This window comes from Mustela erminea, chromosome 7, assembly GCF_009829155.1.
Source record: "Mustela erminea isolate mMusErm1 chromosome 7, mMusErm1.Pri, whole genome shotgun sequence".
Lineage (NCBI taxonomy): Eukaryota > Metazoa > Chordata > Mammalia > Carnivora > Mustelidae > Mustela > Mustela erminea.
This window is the reverse complement of record NC_045620.1, coordinates 127,256,031-127,278,858: the sequence shown is the minus strand read 5'-3', so window position 1 is coordinate 127,278,858 and position 22,828 is coordinate 127,256,031. Positions and strand designations below refer to the sequence as shown.

The following is a 22,828-nucleotide window of genomic DNA, read 5'->3' as shown; positions in this document are numbered from 1 at the left end:
ATACCAAGAATTTTTCCCACACAAAGAATATGGAATAAAATACTGCCTCGTACTTTTCAAAAAGTAGCATTGGAAGCCAGTTGAAAGGACAGAAATGCCTAAAAATTCTAATAGGAAACTATATCCAATCTAGAAATCTATACTCAAACTATGATCAAATATGAAAATAGAATAAAAATATTCTCAGACATGCCAGGTCTTATAATATTTTTCTGCCTTGTACTTTTATCCTTAGGATGCTACTAGAAGATATGATTTCCCCCTCCAATATAAAGACATAAACTAAGAAAGAGGAAGACATGAGGTCCAGGAAACCAGGGATCTAGCTTAGGAGACAGATGAAGGAAATTCCCAGGATGATAATCAGGACAAATCCTCGGATACCAGCAATGCATCAGCCCTAGAGCATAAACAATCCTGACTGGCAAGAGAAGGACGGGACAGATGGTGCTAGAAGGAATGACTCTAAGAAAAAACAAAGCCTGAAAGGTCACCAGAAGTATTTGTTCATACTGAGAAGTGTTCAATAGCCCCATTGGAAGGGCCAGGGAAGAATTAATTAATTATGCAGATAACATATGAAACAAAAGAAGGAATTACTGACTACAGAAAGTTGTAGAGAAACATAATGAATCATCCTACATTGTATAGCTCATCTTTTATTAACCTTTACGTGATTATATACCATCAAATACCGAATATTGGTTTGACTAACGGTGGCTTGAATATAAAGGTGGAATGGGTAGGGGCAGAGGGGAGGTATAGGCAGAGTGAAATCCCCATCGTTCATAGAACAAAGTCAATAGATAATGTCTAAAATGGAAACATGGAGAAAAAGTCAGCATAAACCTGATCCTGATATGGAAGAACATTCCAGAGGGAACAACAGCAAGGAATACAAGTGGCTGTTTCTGAAGGATAAAAGTCAGGGGTGGGGGAAGGGTGAAACAAGGAACTGCTGTTCTGTATTAGAAGATTTACAATGTTATTAGACTCATGCTTTCCTGAGAAGCAGTAGGGTATGGTGCTTCAAAGCCCAGACCTTGGGCTGGATTTCAGCTCTGACACTTGTTGACTCTGTGAATCTGGTCAGGAACCTTAACCTCCCCATGCTTCAAATCCCCCTTTCAAACAGGTGTAATAAGAATGCTTGAATCAATTAATACATTAAAACAAAGTGGTACTTACTGTTTCATAACTATTTATTATTTTTGTGAATAAACTCCATACACATATTACTTAAAAACTAAAATTAAAATAGAAAAGAGTTGAGCAGTAATGCAAATTTTACTTCTAAAGGCTCAGCTTCTGAAGACTCTGCTCTTTCTTCACATGAAGTGACAGTCAGAGTCTTACGTTCAATTTGCCCTAACAGCACCAATTTCTGTTCCTTCCCTTTCCCACAGAGAACTTCCAAGAACACAGCAACTACTGAGAGGGGTGGGGCCTTGAACCTCCTCCCCAACACCCCCAGTGGGTGTCTATCGAGTGGCCCACGCCATCCTCCCAGCCCTTCCTTGGCTGGAGGCCACAGTATCAGGGACAACACACTGAATCTGGCTTTGGCTTGTGCTTTCAGAGGCAACAAGTCGTAGATCATGCGAGACACTGTGGTCATCAGGAAAAGACTTGCTGTCCCGCCAGCGTTGCAGACAGAGCTCTTGGTGTTTCAAAAGTGAATGAAAGAAGCATGAGGACACATTCGAGGAACCAGCTCTTTGCTCATTCCTCAAGGGTAGAAGACCCTCCCTTACTGTCACCTCTTCTCTGCCCCTGAGTGCCTTCTCCTGACCTCACCCTGTGAAATCAGTACCCAGCAGAAAAGCTAGAAGACCTCTGCTGTCTCATTCAGCTACCACCCAGGATCTCCCCAGCACCCACACAAGATAGGAAACCGGGGTGCCCTGCTCCATGGCAGAGCACACAGGCATGCCTCCGTGTGACCAGGTGCTTTCATTACAGAATGCAGTGCCCATGTGTGAATGAATTTGCTCATAGCTCTGACATCCCACTCCGAGACCTTGCATAAATACTGTCAGTTCTCCAGACCTTGTTCTTCTCTGCTGGAAGATCTGAGCCTAAGAATTGACACCCTCGTCTTGCCCAGAGTGAGCAGGACCCGAGGCAGTGAGGGCCCTCACACAATGTAGCACAAATGAATTAGGACTAGGACTCAAACCGCAGTCGACGGAGCCCAGTATGTTGCTCTTTCCATGGTGCTTGATCATGGCCCGATATCCAAATTATCATCATCACATCACAGACTCTTTCACGCAAAACCCCAACCCAGAAATCCATGGAAAGAAAGGGTCATTCTTTCATGATAGAATTCCTTTCCAAGGCTTCAGCAGTAGATTTTGATCTTACCAAGAAATTCCCAATGAAAATAACAAGGGGGAGATGAAAAGTTCCAAGGCAATCTAAACCACGCTATGCTTGCCTCTATGGCCGCATCGTTAGTTCAGACAGCGAGTTCTCACACAAAGTCATAAACTCACCCTGCTGCAGACCAGCACCACCAGCCTCTTGGGAAAGGAGCCGCTTCTGAACAAGTAACTGAGCCGGAGAGCCAATGCTTCCCTCCCTCCCCTCCCCTTCCCTGCCCACACCCACCCAAAGGCCAGTCTCTACCAAGCTGTTTGGCAACTCTGTTCAAGACAGCTTAAGGTCCAGGAGTGGATTAGGAACAGCTAACACTCTGGCAATCATTTTCCTTTCCCCTGAGCCCAGACTTCAGTGGGCGTGCAATGTGGTATTTTGCTTCTGATTTCCACCACTTCTCTGCAATTCAACACGAGAAAAATAAGAGCCTATGCCAACACAGGAGCAGCCAGCCCCAAGTCCTCTGCCTCCCTGTCACGGAAAGACCCTTGGTGACCGGGCCATCTCCTGTCCCCACAACCTAAGGCGCAGGCCACCACTGGCCTGTAGGATGAGGCGGGAAGGGTTAGCCTGTGCTGCCGCCTCCCCTTCAAGCCAAAGAAGCAGATGGGCTTCCCCTCCTGCCGAAAGCAGCCTGGGAAATCTACAAGGATGGACAAGCCATTCTACGTTTAAGCTGCTCAGGGCAGCTGTTGAACATTGTGTATTCTGTGTATCTGTGTAACCGCCGGAGATCGGAAGTCTAGAACACAAGCTCAGGGAACACCAGGCCTATTACCTTCATTCTCTGGTCTCCCCGGGTTTCTGGTCCTGTGTCCCTCACTCATCCTCCACTGAACTGCCAAGTGATTCAAAACACATCTCTGAACATACCATGCCCCACACGGAATCACCCCAGCCAGGCTCCTGGGAACCTGCCACGGACAGCCCCGTGTGGCAGCGTGGACCCTCAGAAGGCCCACTGGCTTCTTGGGCCACATGCTCTTGACTGCATCCTGCACTCCAGGGCCGCAAAGCCGGGCAGGGCCCGGGTCCTCTCTCACCTCGTGATCGTTGACTGTGCATTTCCCTGTTCTGAGGCCACCTCCCCCCGTCTCAAAGAGCCGAGGCCCCAGCGGAAATGCTACCTCCTCCAGAAAACCCTCTTTGGCTCCTCCAATGACCCCAAGGAGTGAGCGTTCTTCCATGGAAGATTCACCGTGTTCCGAAAATGACCTCTGTCGAGAAAAATTTTAAAACTGTCTCTCAGGCTAGTTTGTGAGGTCTATATCGGGGCAGTCACTGTCTTCTCTGCACGCCTACAACAACACCTAGTGAAACGGATGTGCTCTGGGACCGTGCGTGGATCCAGTCGTTCTTAAGTGCAGGGAATACACTGTATCCTTTGTTTTGTTTTGTTTTGTTTTTTGATCTTCCAGGCAAAAGATGCTTCAAGTGGTTTGTAAACGACAGAATAAACCAAAGAACGATGTTTCCCCAACTTAAAGAATCTGTGCTTCGTCCTCAGACCAATGCAGGTCTGCGCATCCATGCTGTCAATCTGGGACTTTGTCTCTGAGTAGTTCGTCCAGTCTACCCATCCCTGGGAGGCTGTCTGCGGCTCATGTGCCTTCCCTGCTGCCTCCTGTCCATCTCCTCCTCCAGGCAGTCCAACGGCGCCCTGTGATGGTGGAGCAGGGGTCCCACCCTACCCTGCTTGCTGCAGGGGCTTGAGCCCCTTGGGACTTACCAGTAGGAGGCTCAGGAGAAGTCTGCTCTTATCTGAATAACTGCACCTGTGGTTCACAGATGGCATGGGCTTCTGGAGGCCCTTCATGTCTCTCACACAGTTCTGGGTGGGGGGGAGGGGAGAAATATCCTCATTATTACCTAATCAAGGTAGACACAACAGGGGGCTTATAAAATGAGGCATGATAGAATAAGGCGGTTAGAAAGGATTATTCCTTCACCTCCTTATCCCAGTTCTGCCTCCTCCAGTCTAGAACACTCGCTTCGCAATAGATCACATGGGCTGACTTGTATACAAGCTTACTGATCTGAGCCTGAGGTTTCCCGAAATTTGTTGGTAATCACCTTCGAGGGAGCAGTGGGCTTTGGCCAGCATCTGACATGGCCTACACGTTTTGGTATCAGCTATTTCTTAGGAAGCCTGTTTCTGTAAAGGGGCCACCATCACACCCAACCGACACTCTCTGGCAAGTCTGTGAATTGCTACAACATAAAAAGGCAGGCCCGGTTTGAATTACCAGGCTCCAATTCCTCGCTGGAGTTCTGGTCACACTCACTACACAAACCATCTGGAGCCTTGCTCTGGCACTTTGTTATTTACTCGCGGTCCCAGGTGGAATTAGAGTCCATAATTCACCAATGTCCGCCCTCCTCTCCATGGACAGCATCATACCTCATCTCAGCAGTCGCCCCCTGGCCATCCATCAGCCATTCCAACTTGGGAATCGCTTGCCAAGGTGGATGTTTTTCTCTGGGGATTATCATTATAAATTAATGTTTTAAATTTGGGGTCCAGGCTGCCATTTTGGAGAGCATTTCACCTTCTTTCTCCTAATCTCACACATCTCAAATGTATAAAGGGCCCACTTACTTATCCCATTTTCCCTTCCTCCCTTCATAAAGAATTCTGGTCCCCAGCAGACTATATGCTCTAACCCCTTTTACTTCTCTCGGAATTCATCACCAAACAAACCAACCAACAGTGAAAACCTCCCATCAGCTCAAGGTGCTCAGTGAGAAGACCACAATTATCAGTGAACATGTGACTAAATCTCTCTGCACTTCTATTTATCAGGGTAGGAGGCAAGAAGAAGTTTATTCATAAAACATCTACTGGTCTGTGTTGAGTGGTAGCAAAGGAAGGACCTTTTTGGTAAGCAAAAGTCAAAAGAAAGGGAAAGGTATTATGTGTCCAAGAACTGGAGAAGTAGAAGGAGTTTGCTGTGCTGGAATGCAGGAAGCAGGCAAGGAGCAGAAGACAACAAAACAGAAAAGGCACAGGGAGTGAGATGATGAAAGTTCTTGAACACTATGTAAAGAAGTCTAGATCGGTCTTTCAAAGCGATAGGAAGACACTGAAGGTTTTAAGAAGGGGTATCACTTGTTTAGACTTTCTGTTTTTTAAAATATTATTAGAAATCTAGAGGCTGAATCTGAATCTAGAGAGAATTCAGTCAGGGGATTGTAAGGCAGGTGAAAATGGATGGTGGCGAAGTGGAGACCGAGAGGATAGGACAGAGCTAAGAGATCTTTAAAGGGGTAAAGGGGACCGAGGGAAGGAATGACTTGAGTAAATGCTCAAGTTTCTGGCATGGACAACTGGATGAGCAATGATGCCATTCACCAAGGTAGAGAATAGAGGGAGTTTTGCAAGAAAGGGGAATAAGAAAAAACAATTTAGCTTGGGGACATTTTGAAGGAGTGCCTGTAGGACACTCAAAAAGAGTTTCTGGTAGGCAGGATAATTTTCAGGGAAAGGGAGTCATTGATATATGCAGTGTGTGAAAACTGAAGACACAGAGAAGGTGAGATCATCCAGGCAGCAGGGAGAGTAGGAACAAGTAGGAGGGTTGGCCATGAGACCCTAGGGAATCACTAACCAAAGGAAGATAAAATTTCAAAGAGAAAGTAGTCATTTGTGTCAACCAAACTACAAGTGAAGTCCTGGAGAGCAGAAATCAGAAAGAAGTGGGCTTGGGAATGAATTGGGAGACAAGAAAATGTGAGCAGTGAGTGTGATATTTTGAACCTACAAAAGAAGAGATATAGGGCCAAAAGAAATAATTAGTTGGTTAGTGGCTTGTTTTATTATTATTATTATTATTATTATTATTATTTAATCTTTTTTTAGAGAAGTGGGGGAAGGGGCAGAGGAAGAAGGGAAAAGGAAATCCCAAGCAGGTTCCATGCCCAGCACAGAGCCCGACGCAGGGATCAATCTCACAACCCTGAGATCATGACCTGAGCCGAAATCAAGAGTTGGACATCCAACCGACTGACTCAGCGAGGCAATCCTGTTGCTTTATTTTTGATTTAACCATTTGGGGGGAATAATTTTGGATTACAGAAAAGTTTCACCAGCTATCCAGTTCCCCATATTAACACCTTACATTACCATAGTGTATTTACCAAAACTCAGAAACCAACATTGGAACATTACTGTCAATTAACTTCTAGAATTTATTTGGAATTTATCAGCTTTTCCACTAATGTTCTTTTTCAGTCTCAAGAGCCAATCCAGGGTACCACGTTGCATTTAGTTCTCATAGCTCCTCAATATCTTCTGGTCTTTCTTTGTTTTTCACGACCTTGACAATCTTGAGGAGTACTGGCCAGTAAGCCATAAAATGTCTCACAATCTGAGTTTTTCTCATGGCTAGACTGGGCTTATGAGTTTGGGGAAAATTATACCACAGAGGTACCCTCTCCATCACCTCCCATCAGGGCTACATGACAACACTGATGATGTTAATTTTGATCACTTGGTTAATGTAGTGTCTTCTCAACTATGAAGTTTCTGCTTTCCCTTACCTGACTCTATTCTTTGGAAGTGACTCACGGCCAAGTCAGCCCACACTTCCATGTGAGATGGGAGTGGAGGTAGGATTAAGCTCCACCTCTTATTTTGTTTCGAAGATCTGGAGTCTCAAGCACATAATAGAGCACTTAATTCTGAGACTTTATTTTGTTCATTCATCAATTTTCCATGTGTTATTCAAGGTTCCAGGTCAAACAATTCAATGGCTAATCTGGACTCCTACTATACTTCTCTCTTTCCTTGACCCATTTGGTTACCATGTCCTTTCATATTTACCTGTTAAACATCTCATATTTAGTCACAGGTGATAACTGATAAAACTCTCTTTAGATCAACTGACCCTTAAGTTGCTTACCTTTTCCTCCAGGTTGAACCCCATCCTCAGCCCCAACTCTTGGTAAATAACAGAAAGACCGCAAAAGAGACAAAACCTCCTCTGTATCATCACCATACTCTTGTGTGGTCAATATGAATATCAGATGGCTTAGTAGCTTAGAGCTCGTCCTGAGGAAATGGCTCATAAAAAGCCCTTTCCTGGCACTTTTCACAGAAACTTTCCAGGAATACACGTTTACACAAGAATTATTTGCTTGTGGGATGCTTGTAGGATGAGTCCAGCCTTAGATTTCAAATGACAAGCAGAAGATCTGGGCTCCAGGATTGGTTCTGCCACTAACTTACTCTGAAAACCAGGGTTCACCCTTCCAACGTTCATACCTTGATTTGAGCATTGATAAAATGAAGGAGTTGGGCTGATTATAATGAATTCAGTTCATTCCACCAGCTGCTTTATTAGCACCAACCACTTGATTTCATTGTTGGGGCTTCTCTGTTAGAGTCACAGGACAGTGTGATTGGCTTTGGGAATCCTACGTAGAAGCCATATCTCAGAAGAATCACATGGAAAAGGGATTAGGGCTGCAGAGGTCAAATTCCAGCTTGGTGAGTTGTATGAGATAAATGTGGGGAAGCCCAGTGAAAAGAAGGGGCTCCTAACCTCTCAAGAGACAATGCATGCTTCTTCTCAAGGGACAGGAGGCTTGGCAGCCCTCCGTTGCCTCCAGCCCCATCTCATCAGGTGGGGTTAGCTTGCTGCTGAGTTCACATGATGGATGGCTCTTTGGGCCTCCAGAGTGTTCTTCAGCCATCACTGGGTTGTCAAATTACAAACAAAAGCCATTCATTGACCTCATCTTCTCTCCTGAATTCTTCTGAGCTTCATAATCTCAAACACACAAGCTATGCCATAGTCATCTGAACATCTTCCACTCCTCATCTACATGAACCATATTTTTCTGAAACACAAAAAATCAGCACACATCATCTGACAAAGAGTGTTTTTGTTACTCCCAACTGTAAAAACAGTCTAGGAAATGCACTTTGGGTACCAAGATATTATTTCCACATTCCTGCAATGATTTTTAACATCTTTTCTGGGACTAACCAAACAGAGTTGCAATTACAACTACTTTAGCAAGTTTGGATGCAAGGTGCCCTGCACAGCCTCTCTTTTCCCTTTTCCTCCTACGGTTACAATCACTACTGCCAAGAGCTAGTGTACTGTCAAGGCGAAAGGTGGAAAGAGGAGCGAGGAAAACACCTGGCCAAACTCACCTACAGGCAGGAAAGACTGTGGCCCAGAAGGATTAGAGGAGTACAAAGTACCACTGGTCCCAGTGTTGGATCTATTCATATTTAATAACCAACGATCACAAATGGATTGACACCCATTTTTACCTATAATTAAACAAAACATCCAAGAGTGTCTGGACCCAAAGGGTTTTTTCAATTACTGCCACCTTCAGGAGAAGGCTCTGATGTCAGGTGGGAGATTACTAGAGGTGGTAAAGCATCATGAGTCTGAGATGAGAGTTGGCATGGGACCCTTGCTTGCTTCCTGCTACACGTTCTTTAAGAAATGGCCAGCCACTTGCTCCCCAGTGGAGTCTAGGAGTGGGAGACCACTGGCTCTTCATAATCCCAAGGACAGAGAGTAAGAGACACCAGAGGGAAATGTCCAGTCTCATGGTGGCAACATCCTCATCCATGGCAGGAACATAACTGCCCACCATTTTTCAGAAAAGTCTGGCCTAGGACCCCTAGGACCCGAGTTTTAAAGTTGGAATTTTCCACTGTAAAATTAGAAGGCTGATAGCATCATCTTTAACATCTTGCCCAGCTTGAAGGATCCATGGTTCCTTTAGATTAAGCAGGTATCTCGCTAGAATGACAGGAAATGTAGGAGAGACATGGGTAGCATGAAAGTCTGGTTGCAAGAAAGATGAGGAGAGAAAAGGGATTGAAGACATTAAGGTTCAACTCATATGTGATCCATACAACTTCTCTGAAAGGTTCCAGGAAAAATGTTTCTCCTTTCTGCCTCATACTTCTGGTATAGGAGCTCACATTCTAGTTTACCCTAGACTCTCTCGACGGCTTTAATTTAAGAGCAAAGTCATCTAAAATCCAACATTTCATTTGATTCCCCAAGCCCCTCAAAACAAACAAACAACAAATAAACAAACAATGTACTTGGCAGGAATTCCCATCTCCATTCCCTAAGGAAAAATCCTGGGGCTCACTGAGGAAAAGTTGCCACCTAAGAAACTTGTCAGGGTCAGCTGAAGCCAGACCCCCTCTACACCAGTTCTTTGGAGCTGTAGAGTATCTTGAAGGTATCTGCAAGCAAAACCTGCTAAACACTCATTTTACCTTCTTCAACTGGCCAAACTTCTCCAAAAAGAGTGTCTCACAATAAAGCCTAGAGTTGGGTTACCTACTTTGTCATTGACAGGACAATAATCTTCTGCCTGCGCTTCTCACCCCTTAGGGGTCCCACCAAGCCTCTTCCAGGCTTCTGAGTGTCTTTGAGCCGAGCAGCTGGGGTTCTAGACTCTCCCCCTAATTTAATCTGAACAGCTCCACTTTTATCTGCTTTATTTATTGGTCTCTCTCTAGGTATTAAAAAGTGTCGGAGAACCACTGTAGGGCAAGTTCTAGTCTGCAATGTTATTTCCAGCCTGAACCCAAGTTCCAGTTTCTTTACCTGACATGCTAATAAATCTCTGCTTTGGTCTCCCAATAGAAAAGGGAGGACAGACGCACCTCATTGGTCTTCGAGACATACTGTCGTCTGTCACATCAGGACGCCCTCAGGGGGTCTTAAATCCAGAGAAACATGAGAGGAGTCATTTCACATCTTAAGACCCCTCTGATGAGAGAAGCCTCATTACCACGCGTGCACGGTAGCTAGTATTTTACATAGACTAACTGGCCTGTTTTCATTCCTTTTAAATACCCAAAGGCATCCTACCTCCATGAGGAGCTGAAGGCCTACAAACCATGGTCGTAAAATCTGTTTGCACACTATGTGAGTGCTAAAGAGCACCTGAAACCACTTTGCTTCTATTTGTTTTGCCCCCTAATATGCACACTGGTATATTAGTGTTTCTTTTGAATCCCCCTGGGTTTGGACATTATACACCCAAGTTTTACTTCAAATTGAGTTTTCACAGCTGGATTATAAACCAATGGAAATGTTGACCCAGCACCAACTATATCATTCCAAACAGGTGTTGCTTTAATTAGCCTTATCGTAAAACAAAAATTAAAAATTAAAGGAAAACATTTTAATGTACCTAAAGAGTTTCTGAAGGTCTTAAAGGGAGCAGGCAAATTACCGAGGACTTTTAAGCCTTATCTCCTATTCTCAGAGGCGCTCTTAAAAATTCAGGAACACTTCTGAAACTGCAGTAACACCCCAGTGTTTTAAGAGGAGAAGAAAAGCTGGATTCCCTGGCATGTTTTTCAATGAAGAAGGAAGTTTTTAAGTGAAGGGAAAGAGGCTTTGAAAATCCATTCACCTAGGTCCTAGACGTCCTGCATCCCAGGCAGGAAGAAGACAAAAAGAGCAGTCTTTGGATGTCACTCCTGACCTTCAAGGGGATTAACATGATTTTCCATGCAAAGACAAAGGAGTTTCTATGCGATTTCCAGTTTGGTGCAGAAAACATACCTACTGGGGACTTACAGAGAGGTGGAAGAGAGGTTGCAAAATTCCTACCCTCAATGGGTATTCAAGCTTACTGTTTCACACACATGAAACCACTTAGAGAGCAAGTTAAAATTGGATATGAATTAGCTCAGGTGTGTTGACATTTCAGCAAGACAACACAAACTTCCTTTGGCCCCAGGAAGTTTAGCACGATTTCCCAAAGAAAGCAGAGTGAGCAGCTAGCCTCACAGATTGAATATGGAGGGTCAAGCCCACAGAGCAACTCAAACTGGAGAAACTGCATCAGTAAAGCTACAGAGCAGTCGTTCTCCAGTTTGAATGTACCCTAGTCACTTGCAGGGTCGGCTAAAACCAGTTACTGGGCCCCCAGAGGTTCTAATTCAGTGGGTCTGAAACGAGCGTCCAAGAATTTGCATCTTTAACAGGTTTCTAGCTGATGCAGCTGTTACTGTCCCATGGACCACACTTTGAGAACAACTGACCTGCAGAAAAGGTTGCACATAGCTCTTAGTGATCTAGTGTCGGCTGACTTAGCTCTGAGAGGATTCATATACAAGGGAAGAGAGTGCAGTTCCAAGAAAGATGCTTGTTTTTTGACAGTGTTAACTAGAACGCTTTAATGCTAAAAAAATTACTCATTTTCAACTTAACCCTCTTTCTAGCCATCTTGAGTCTCATTCACTTTTTTTTTCTCAAAGGAAAGAGAATTCTCTAGTGAGTGCTATTATGTGGTCCTGTACCTTCATTAACTTAGTTCTCATAAAAAATGCAAAAAATTATCAAAACAGTAATGATGATGATGCACTCTGCCCTTACATTAAGCACTTGCCTCCACTTGTACCCTTGTAAGAACAGGGTGCAGGCTCCGTGAAAGGATCTGCTGTCCTTAAAAATCTCCTCTCCTTCTTCCCAAGAAAATACCAACTCCGCTGGTCCTTTCTATTACTCAATTTAAGGGTTAAGTTCTTCTGAAGTACAAGGAACAGAGAAACACTTAGGGACCACAAATGACAGGACTTATCATAAGATAGGGAAGAAATAAAATACGAAAACCACACATTGGGCCTCTTGAAAGCACAATGGCATTCATAACTTAAGGCAATTCTGATGATTCTCTCTCAACCTGTCTCCTCTGGGATGGCCAGCCATGGTTCCCTACCCTGAGGCCCCATAGTCTTTGACCCAGCTTCCTTTTCTCTGCATGCTTCTCCCCAACCCCGCTGTTCGTTTGTGTTTCTCTGTGTTTCAAAATGGCTCAAGAGAAAAAATCTAATTGGCTACTCATCACCAACCAACATGGGGTGCCTCTACTGGGTGAAGTCATTGCTCGGGACCCCTAATGAGCTTCTAGTCTAGCTGATAGACCAGCAGCGTTGTCCAACAGAAATACAATGCCAGCATCAAATATAAGAGGTATATACAATTTTTTTAAAGATTTTATTTATTTATTTGACAGAGATCACAAGTAGGCTGAGAGGCAGGCAGAGAGAGAGAGAGAGAGAGGCAGAAGCAGGCTCTCCACTGAGCAGAGAGCCCGATGTGGGGCTCGATCCCAGGACCCTGGGATCATGACCTGAGCTGAAGGCAGAGGCTTTAACCCATTGAGCCACCCAGGCGCCCCGGTATATACAATTTTAAACTTTCTATTAGCTACATCAAGAATGTAACATGGAAATGCAAAGTGGTACAGCCACTGGGGACAAGATGGAGGTTCCTCAAAAAGTTAAAAAGAGAACCAGTAACCATACTACTGGGTCTTTACCCCCAAAATACAAAAACACTAATTCAAAGGGATACATACACCCTTGATATTTATTACAGCTTTATTTATGATAGTCAAATGGAAGCAGCCCAAGTGTCCACTGACAGAAGAATGGATAAAGAAGATATGGCACACACACACACACACACACTGGAATATTACTCATCCATAAAAAGAATGAAATCTTGCCATTTGCAACAACATGGTTGGAGCTAGAAAGTATAAGTCAGAGAAAAAAAAGTCAGAGAAAGAAAAATACCATATAGTATTACTCGTATATGGGAATTAAGAAATCAAACAAATGAGCAAAGGAAAACAGAGTGAGAAAGAGAGAGAAATGAAGAAACAGACTCTTTTCCCCCCAATTTATTAAATTTTTTATTTTTTTATAAACATCTAATGTATTTTTATCCCCAGGGATACAGGTCTATGGATTGCCAGGTTTACACACTTCACAGAACTCACCATAGCACATACACTCCCAATGTCTATATCCCCACCACCCTCTCCCGGCCCCCCTCAAAGACTCTTAACTATAGAGAACAAACTGACAGTTACCAGAGGAGAGGTAGGTGGGGGGCGGGTGAAACAGGTGATGAGGATTAAAAGTACACTTATCATGATGAGCACTGAGTAACATATAGAATTGTTGAATTACTATATTGTATACCTGAAGCTAATAATATTGCATGTTAACTGTATTGGAATTAAAACTAAAAATTTAATTTAAAAAAATAAAAGCAGGGGCACCTGGGTGGCTCAGTCAGTTAAGTGGCTGCCTTCAGCTCAGGTCATGATCCCAGGGTCTTGGGATGGAGTCCCACATCTGGCTCCCTGAGCAGGGAGCCGTCATCTTCCTCTGCCTGCTGCTCTGCCTACTTGTGCTCTCTGTCAAATAATAAATAAAATCTTTAACAACAACAACAAAAAAAGCAAATGCTCCAAAAAAACAATAACAAATAAGAATGTAACACAAAAGTGAAATAATTGTAATAACATTTTATTTAATATGTGTATCTAAATCACTAACATTTTAAACATGTACTAAGTAAAAATTTATTCAGATATTTTTACCTTCTTTTTCCTCATATTAATTCTTTGAAATCCCATGTGTATTTTATACCTGGAAACTATCTCAATTATATTAGCCACATTTCAAGTGCTTATTAGCCACATGTGGCTAGTGGTTACCATATTGAATAGTATACTCATAGATGGTTACTTTTGGCTAGAGGACAGATCTTTAGTTGTCACCACTATCGGTCAGAATAACAGGGTAACATGATACAATATTTTAAAAGAAACACCTGTCTCTATTTAATTCAGAAAGGTACTAGGACAAGGAGGATACTCAGAATCCCATAATCCATTCTCCTGAGCTTGTCCAAAGATGGTATTAGTAAGCAAGCTTCTACCTACGCTATACTGGTACTCTCAATCTTAGTTTAACCAAAGAGTTAGTGACTACCTTTGTGTTTCTACTATCTTCCAGTGATGTGGTGACTACTTTTATGTTAATAATATTGAGTATAGTTCTTGTGTCACTTCTACAGTCACCTTAGCCACCTTCTCATACATACATCCAGACTCATATACATTTCTCATATACAGTTATTTCCACAAAGTTTGTGATGTGTCTACCATATTTTATAAGCTTCTGGCCATAAAAGATTACTCAAAATCAGTCTTATCTCCTCTTACATATACTTGCTTTGTACATACATCTATAGTATCATTTACCATTATTATAAATATTTAGATATGTGTTCATTTATTCCCCTCCCCCAGATAATGCACTCTGTGAAGTCATTCTTTAAATGAATTTATCACCAATCCAAAAATCAGCATCCCCAGTGCTTTGTACAATATCTTACTAAAAAACATTTGATAGTGAAATAAATAAGTGAATCAACATATTATTTGCCTTGAGGATTCTTAACTGCACTTGGTTATGAATGTGTAAAGATTTCAGAATGAAGGAAAATCCATATAAATCTTGAATGATCATCTGCATCTTCTTTTCAACTTGATTATTTTTTTGGCTGAAGAAACTGCTGCTTTACTTCAAAATAGAATGGATGCAAATGGGAACTCAAGTATGCAATATGTTATAAGAAGAATAGTACTGAATAAAGAATAGGGTGTTTTCCATCTCAGGTATGACAAATTAATTTGTTAGATAGACATAAATAAATCACTTCACCACTCTGAACTTTAATGCATTTGTATTGTGTTATATTTTAATGTCAAAATTACAGCACTCCAGTTAGTTTATTTCAAAGGTCCTGTCCATCTATCTCTAACTTTCTGTGATTTCAGGAATTCACAAGTTCTAGAATAACATTAAAAAAATCTGGGGCGCCTGGGTGGCTCAGTGGGTTAAGCCGCTGCCTTCGGCTCAGGTCATGATCTCAGGATCCTGGGATCGAGTCCCGCATCAGGCTCTCTGCTTGGCAGGGAGCCTGCTTCCCTCTCTCTCTTTCTCTTTGCCTGCCTCTCCATCTACTTGTGATCTCTCTCTGTCAAATAAATAAATAAAATCTTTAAAAAAATAAATCTGTGTGGGGGTTTTATTATTTTTATTATTTTATTATTGCAATGAGAAGTAGCCCAGCTGATAATCAATTATTTATTGCCTTATTCTTCAATTACTTGTTTATATGTCTACATCTCAAATTAAATTTTTGAGAATAAGAACAATATATTGCTCCTCTTGGTACAATCAACAAGTAAATCAGGGAATGCACAACATGACTTTCAATAAATGTTGACTAATGATAAAAACATTCATGAACAGTCATTCCCCATATCAAATATCCAGAATTTCTTTTGCTGAACAGTTTAAGATGAGTGGGGTGAAGGCCACTATTTAGGATACTTTTTCTTCAGACTTAAGTGTAAATATCATAGATGAGAAATTCTAGTATTTCCATTCCACCATAAGGGTCACAGAGGCAGGAAATCCTTCCAATATATTTTGAGTTTACTGAGAAAGGTGTTTTGGTATCTTTATCATGATTGTGACTCTGCATATGGCTCCTTTAAATTCTGTTAATTTTTGCCCTTTATTTTCTGAAGATCTGTTATTAGATGTTTACAAATTTGAAATTGTTATCTTACCAGTGGCTTAATTATTTTGTAATTAGGAAGTGAATTTCTATATCTTTATTAAAAGATTTTATTTATTTAAGAGAGAGAGAGAATAAGAGAGAGAGGTCAGCAGGAGAAGCAGATTCCCTGCTGAGCAGGAGGCCAGATGTGGGACTTGATCCTGGGACTCCAGGATCATGACCCAAGCCAAAGGAAGTTGCTTAACCAACTGAGGCACCCAGGCACCCCATATTTCTATATCTTTACAAGGCCTCATACCTTAGAAAAGATTATTAACATAGCCGCATCAGCTTTCCTTAAGTAAGGCTTACATCAGTGAGGTACCAGTGAACTGGCTCTCTGAAAATCAAGAGGACCCAATTTGTGACATTTGCAAATTTACAGTGAATCTGCATCCATTCACATGGTGAATGCATCCACCACAGCCAATCTCAAACAACTGAAGTTTTAACAACAGACCTTCAAAATTCCTGAATATTTAAAAATCAATTCTTGTAAATCTTTATGAGATGGTGCCATGAACTACTGGTTTTCCATGCTTTTATTTTCAATCACTTTGTCTCCTTATATTTCAGGTGTCTCTCCTTTAAAGAGACTATGGTTGGACATTTTACAAAATTTAGACAGATACATCTTTCAAATAGGATATATAGACCATGTACACTTAACGTAATTGCGATCTTTGGTGTCAGTATTTCACTAGGAGGACTCACGGGACTCAGAATATAGTTATAGGTTTGGCTGAATTGAGTGAGTCAAAAGAGACAAGATAAAATCAGCAAAGGGAAAAGGGGCATGTGGTAGTTTGGAGGGAACCAGCCACAAAATAGTAAGAGTTGCCTCCTAGTGAAATCACACAGGACATGCTTAATTCCCAAAGCAAGAAGTTGTGGCAATTCATGTCAAATGGCTGTCCACCAGGAAAGCTCATCAGGGACTCAGCACCCAAGGTACAGATTGGGTACTGGTCACATAGACACTTAACAACATTCCAGACTTCCAGAAATAAAGCAGGCGTTCAGCATAAACCACATTGTTTGCACAAAGCGTTTAGCTACAGTGAGCCACTCTTTCAGTTCAGGGAATGCTGGTGACCTTCCCAAAATTTAAGTTCCAAGATGCCTATGTAGTCAACCTTGCAAGCAGGTCTTCCTAATGAGAGCAGTCTTGGAACTCCTAAGTTAGGTCTTTTCTATACAAATCCTCCTATCTCGTGTTATTGTTACTATATATCTTATTTTTACATATCTTGAAATCCCATAAGGTATGATTGTTACTGTGTTTTTTTTTTTTTTTAGAGTCAATATGTCTTTAGATTTATTCACACAGTCAACCTTTCCATTCTTCTTTTCTTCCTGCATTTCCTGCTAGGATTTTCTGTAGGTCATTTCCTGCTGGGAATGAGATCTGTTGGCTGTTGTCAAGAATGCCTTTATTTCTTCTTCATTTTTTTTTAAAGATTTTTATTTATTTATTTGACAGAGAGAGAGAGAGATGACAAGTAGGCAGAGAGGCAGGCAGGGAGAGAGGGGGAAACAGGCTCCTCACCCAGCAGAAAGCCTGATGCGGGGCTAGATCCCAGGACCCCGAGATCATGACCTGAGCCAAAGGCAGAGGCTTAACCCACTGAGCCACCCAGGCGCCCCTCTTCTTCATTTTCGAAAGATATTTTTGCTGGCTATAGAATTCTAAGTTGTCATTTTTTCCCTAGAACTTTAGACATACCATTCTGGTGTTGCACAGTTTCCTTCATTTCTATTGAGAAGTGAGTGGTCTTAAAGTGACTCCTTCAAGAGTAATGGATCTTTTTAACTCTTTTTTATATGACTTCCTCTTTATTTTTGGTTTTTGACAGTTTTACTATGACATGTGTAGGTGTTAGATTTATAACTTTTTGAGTCGATTGCTGGCCATTTCTCTTCAAGTATTACCTCTGTCCCATTCTCCCTATGACATCATTTTATGTTAGACTCATAGCTATCAACTGAGGATAATATATTTATTTTCCCCATGGCAAAAACACTCCCACAAACAACAATAACAAAAAAACTGATTCAAAAAGTGTCAATAGTGCAGAGGTTTAGAAACACTGCATTAGATTTTCCACTAGATTTGTTTCTCTTACATTCTTTTCCACAATTCTTGTCTTTTTTTTTTTTTTGTCTTCATGGTTCACTCTAAATATTTTTTACTAAGCCATCTTCAGGTTTACTGAGGTCCTTTCAATGCTATCTAATTTGGAATTAAATCCATCTATTAATTTCTTAATATCAAATATTAGAATTTTCATCTTTAGGATTCCATATAATTATTTTATATAGATTTCAGTTCCATGATGAAATTCTCAATCTTCTTGAATGTATTAATCACAATTACTTTTAAACACATTTCTAACAATTCCAGTATCTCTGTCATGTGTCTGTTTCTCTAGTCTATTTACTTCTCAATTCTGTTTTCAGCAAAGGTGATCATTTTTATTGAATGTCAGATATTGTGTTTAAAATTCTGTCAATGCCTTGGATGCATCAATCAGAGACTGAATTGATTTGAGATTAAACTGCATTATGAGAAGTCTTGATCTACTTCTTTTTTTAAAATTTTTTATTGTGTTACATCAGTCACCATAAAATACATCATTAGTTTTTGATGCAGTGTTCCAAGATTCATTGTTTATGTACAACACCCAGTGTTCCGTGCAATATCTTGGTCTACTTCTGGCTGGCTCCACCTCTAGAGAGTATAATCCTCTAGCGGTGCCCTCTGAGAGCCTGAAGTGCTTGCATTGGTCACGTCTTCATTTCCAAGTTGGATATTCCATTTTTTAATTTCTTGGCATCATATAACCACCAAAAGCTCCACTCTGCATTTCAGCAGCTCTCTTCTTAGCCTTTCAGCCTCTTGCCCTATGCAGCTGAATTGGCAATTGCCTGGTGTCCTTTCTCTGTACATTTCTTCTCTTCAGAATCTTGACCCTCAAGTTTTAGTTGCTTTGAAAACACAAAGTTCTTTTACTCTCTAGCTCTTAATATTCCCCAAACCTCTACCACTTCCCTGCCCATTAGAAGTGGTTCTCTGACTGGTTTCTCACCCTCTTACTCTACAACAAAAATTGCCCAGTGCCCTGAGTAGGAAACCAGTGTGCTCACCTCCCTGAACTTCCTTTCTCTCAACATCTGGCCCCTCAAGTTCTTGTTATATCAGTAGCTCCCTCATGCCTTTGACAACTTTTAAAAATCAAGCTTCTAGCTATTCTTGGCAGGAAGATAAGTCTGTCAAAAGCTACTTCATTATAGTCAGAAGCAGGAATCTATATTTAGACATCAGGTTGGATATAAGAAAAACATGTATTGTTCTGTGAATATTGTTGGATACTAGACCGGGTCATCAAAGGCAGGAGTAGTCTCCTGCTTCCTTTAAAAGCCAGGGGAAATTTCCAGGGAACTGTGATCATTAAAGAGGCATGCATAATAGAGAATGAATGTAGAAGGCAAGGCAGCTAGACAAAATGATTTTTCATGATTTCCTGTGACCCTATCAATCCTAACTCCTGCCAATACTCAAACACTCAGAATTAAACAGAGCCATGCATTTTCTTCCCACGGTTCTCATTTTGGTTAGCACATAACTCAGAGATGGAAGATTGCAATTCAGAACAGAAAAACTAAAATATAAGAGCTAGTGTTTACATGATGTTTCCAGTTTGGTTATAGTCAGGAAATATAGTGTGTTCGGACTTTCTCTTTCATATTGTGTGAGCAAAGCCCCTCTAAGTAAATCTAGAAAATAATTTCTTAGGAATAAGAAGAAGATTCAAAAGGTATTTCATATCATCTAGGAATTTCAAGCTATGGTTTTCCAGCTACATTACACTCATGTCACATCAGACCTTTGCCAATCTGTTGTAAGAAAGAAGATAAAAGGAATCCTGTATGTTATCATATGCAGTCATTTTAAGAGCTTTAGGCTTACCTCCTGTCTACTATTATGTGTACATGTTAAGTAGAGGTGAACATTACAGGCATGACAGCTCAGTTTAATGGGCAGGGAGATGATTAACAGAACTTTGTAGGCCCTTTGCAGGATAGACAGGGATAGCCGTGTACTAGAAATGGATTCGTGGAATGAAGGAAGCTTTCCCAGTGGGAGGTCACACTGCATCCCACAGCAGTTGGCTTCCTGATGCTCCTTAGTGGCTGGAGGTAAGCAGAGAAAACAGGCACAATTATTAAGGTGGTTCTGGTGTGTGCACGACTGTTCACTTTCCATCACCTACCTCTCTGGTGCATCCCTTCTAGGATGCTTTTCAGGGAAGTTTGGTGTGGTCCCAAGGACCCTGAACCTCTGGGATTAGTTGTCCTTAGTTAATTATTTGATCTTGGGTTAGTCCTTCCAAGTTTTTTGCCTGAGTGTTCGTATATCAAATTAGGGGATGTGAGTAGATAATCCCAGCAATTTCATTCAGTTAGAACAGACCATGGGTCCAGAACTCCCTTTAGACAGGTAAAGACGCAGAGCAGCAGGAAAGGTGTCTGATGACCCATGCAGAGGGTCGGCACTGGAGGAGGAACTTTTCAGTAGGCCTGAGTTTGGGACTTTTCTTCAGGCTTCTGTCCTCCCACCTTTTGCTGTGGAGATACAGATAATTCATATATGTCTGGTGAATTTCTTGTTTTCCTTCATTTTACCTTATATTGCTCATCAAAATGTGCCAGAATCTTTTGATAGCTGAAAATATAACCTGTTATTTATTCAACATCAAAATTTATGTTGCAGTTCTTATGATGATCACTTTTTTTTATTATCTTTACATAACCTACATAAAGCTGAGATGCTCGTATTCTAGCTCAACACACAGTGAAATTCAGAAGTCATCGAAGACTGGCATTCAAAAGAAATTGCAGAAAACTTTAATTATTTCCTAAAGTCTGAGAAAATGGTGAAAGGCAATGGCAGGGCACAATGGGCAGGAAAATAATCTTCAGAACTGGCTCTAGCCGTCTGCCAAAATTCCACTCATCATTGCATAACCGTCTTAACCAAATATCTTTTCCTATTATCTCAAAATTGTTCAAAAGCAGTCCAAAAACTCAACAATCAATAGCTCTCACCTTCCTCCTATGTCTGCTTTTCTTCTGGCTTTTCTGTAAGGTAAATCTGCTTGGCTTTTCTTAGGCTTATGTCAGCCCTCTTTCCACCAATTACCCGGATCAGCACCACTAAGGCCCTAGTCCAAAATCACCGCAGGCATCTCCTTTAGAAGATGGGTGGGAGAAGGCAGAGGGCAAGAAAGGGGCGCAAACACATTTTAAAGCTCTTTTTTTTTATTATTAAAAAAGGATTTTATTTATTTATTTGAGGAAGAGAGAGAGAGCATGAGCAGGGAGGAGGGGCAGAGGGAGAAGGAGAAGCAGACTCCATCTGAGCAGGAAACCCAGTGCAGGGCTCCATCCCAGGACCCTGAGATCATGACCTGAGCTGAAGGCAGATGCTTAACTGACTGAGCCACCCAGGTGTCACCTTTTTAAGCTCTTTAAAGATCTCTGTCACATCTGTGTTACGAAAGCTCACTTTTTGAAAAAGGTACAAACATGTATTACATCGATTTACCTTTGATTTTCCAATCCTAAAAAGAAACTTAAGTGTATGCGTTCTCTTTACTAATCGATAACCCATAATAAGGTTACTTACATGGTGAAGTGTTCTGTTCAGATCCCAGTTTCCACGTAAGTGTGAACCATGTTTATGCTGATACATCTGACAGAATCACACTTAGGTGTGAGAGTTTTAGCGGCAGGGAATTCCTTCTGGTAATAACAACCAATATTTAGTTAGCGACATAACATATGCAAAGCACTTTCACACCAATGACCTTATTTGATCTTTGTGTCCACCTGTGAGAGGGGTATGGGTTCAATATCATTCTTATTTTATGCATGGGGGAGGAGAGGCTGAGAAAGGTGAAGTGACTCGTCCAGGTGCTTACAGGGATAGGGTGGTAACTGACTCTAGCTGTTCTGGTTCCACATTGCAGAAATGAACTACTTCACTGAATTTCTCCTAACTCTATTCTTTTCATTTTCACATGCACACGCACACACACACACACACACACACACACACAGAGAGAGAGAAGCTAACTGAAACATGGCCAAATATTACATATGTCCAAAATGTGATATATATATATATATATACACACACACACACAGATATACAAACACACCACACACACACACACACGCACACATGCACAATCATGTCTTAAATCAACAAAATCCACACAGCCACTCAGTTTTTCTTTCCAGAAGACTCCCTGACCTGTGACAGAATAAAGAGTACTGCCAGCCAGAACTATGGGGCCAGCTCGTGCTTCCCTTAGCACTGATGTGCTTGGGTTTTTAAAGCCCTTGCCATTTACATTAGTATTATTTTCACTGTCTTGATCACCCGAACCTCAAAGGAAAGAGGCTAATGATATTCCCGTCACCCCTCCGTCACCACGCTCGTGACGGGAATGGATGCAGCTCCGACTGCCCAGATCGCCTCCACGAGCCCTTCAGCACATTAAGGAGCCGCTCCTAGAAGCAGCTGGGCTTCCCATTTGCATCTCACCATGTCTTACTTTTTTTCCTCAAAAAAAAAAATTTTTTTTTTTTTAAAAGCACCCACAATACCCTGGAGGAATTTTCCGGGACAAGCTGCAGGTGCTATGGATATTTTCATTTAATAATCATTCTTGCAATTCAGCACATTTGTAATCCATGTGGTAAACTCTGACTTACATTTCTCCCAGTGGACGCTGGCCAGATGCAGAAACCAAAGAGCTTGGTGTGCCGGTCCGGCCTCTTCCTCCTTTTATAGTTTGTGCATTTGGATGTGTTTAGCATGATCTGCGAGTGCAGGCTAAGGAATGTGCTGCGTTTAAAAGACCCTTCTGTTGACATTAAGCAATCATAAATAGACTTGGAAATTACCCTCCTTGCATTTACTGCGGAGTGCTTTAATTGGCCGG

At 41.7% G+C, this 22,828-nt stretch overlaps 1 long non-coding RNA gene across 1 annotated transcript in view; it reads right to left on the bottom strand.

Annotated features, from left to right (window-relative positions):
• Nucleotides 1–22,828, bottom strand: part of LOC116596145 — a 44,763-nt gene that overhangs the window by 3,785 nt on the left and 18,150 nt on the right. Inside the window, exon 2 of the long non-coding RNA XR_004288018.1 lies at nucleotides 4,112–4,213. This is a non-coding gene — a long non-coding RNA (uncharacterized LOC116596145). The remainder of the gene's footprint in view (nucleotides 1–4,111; nucleotides 4,214–22,828) is intronic.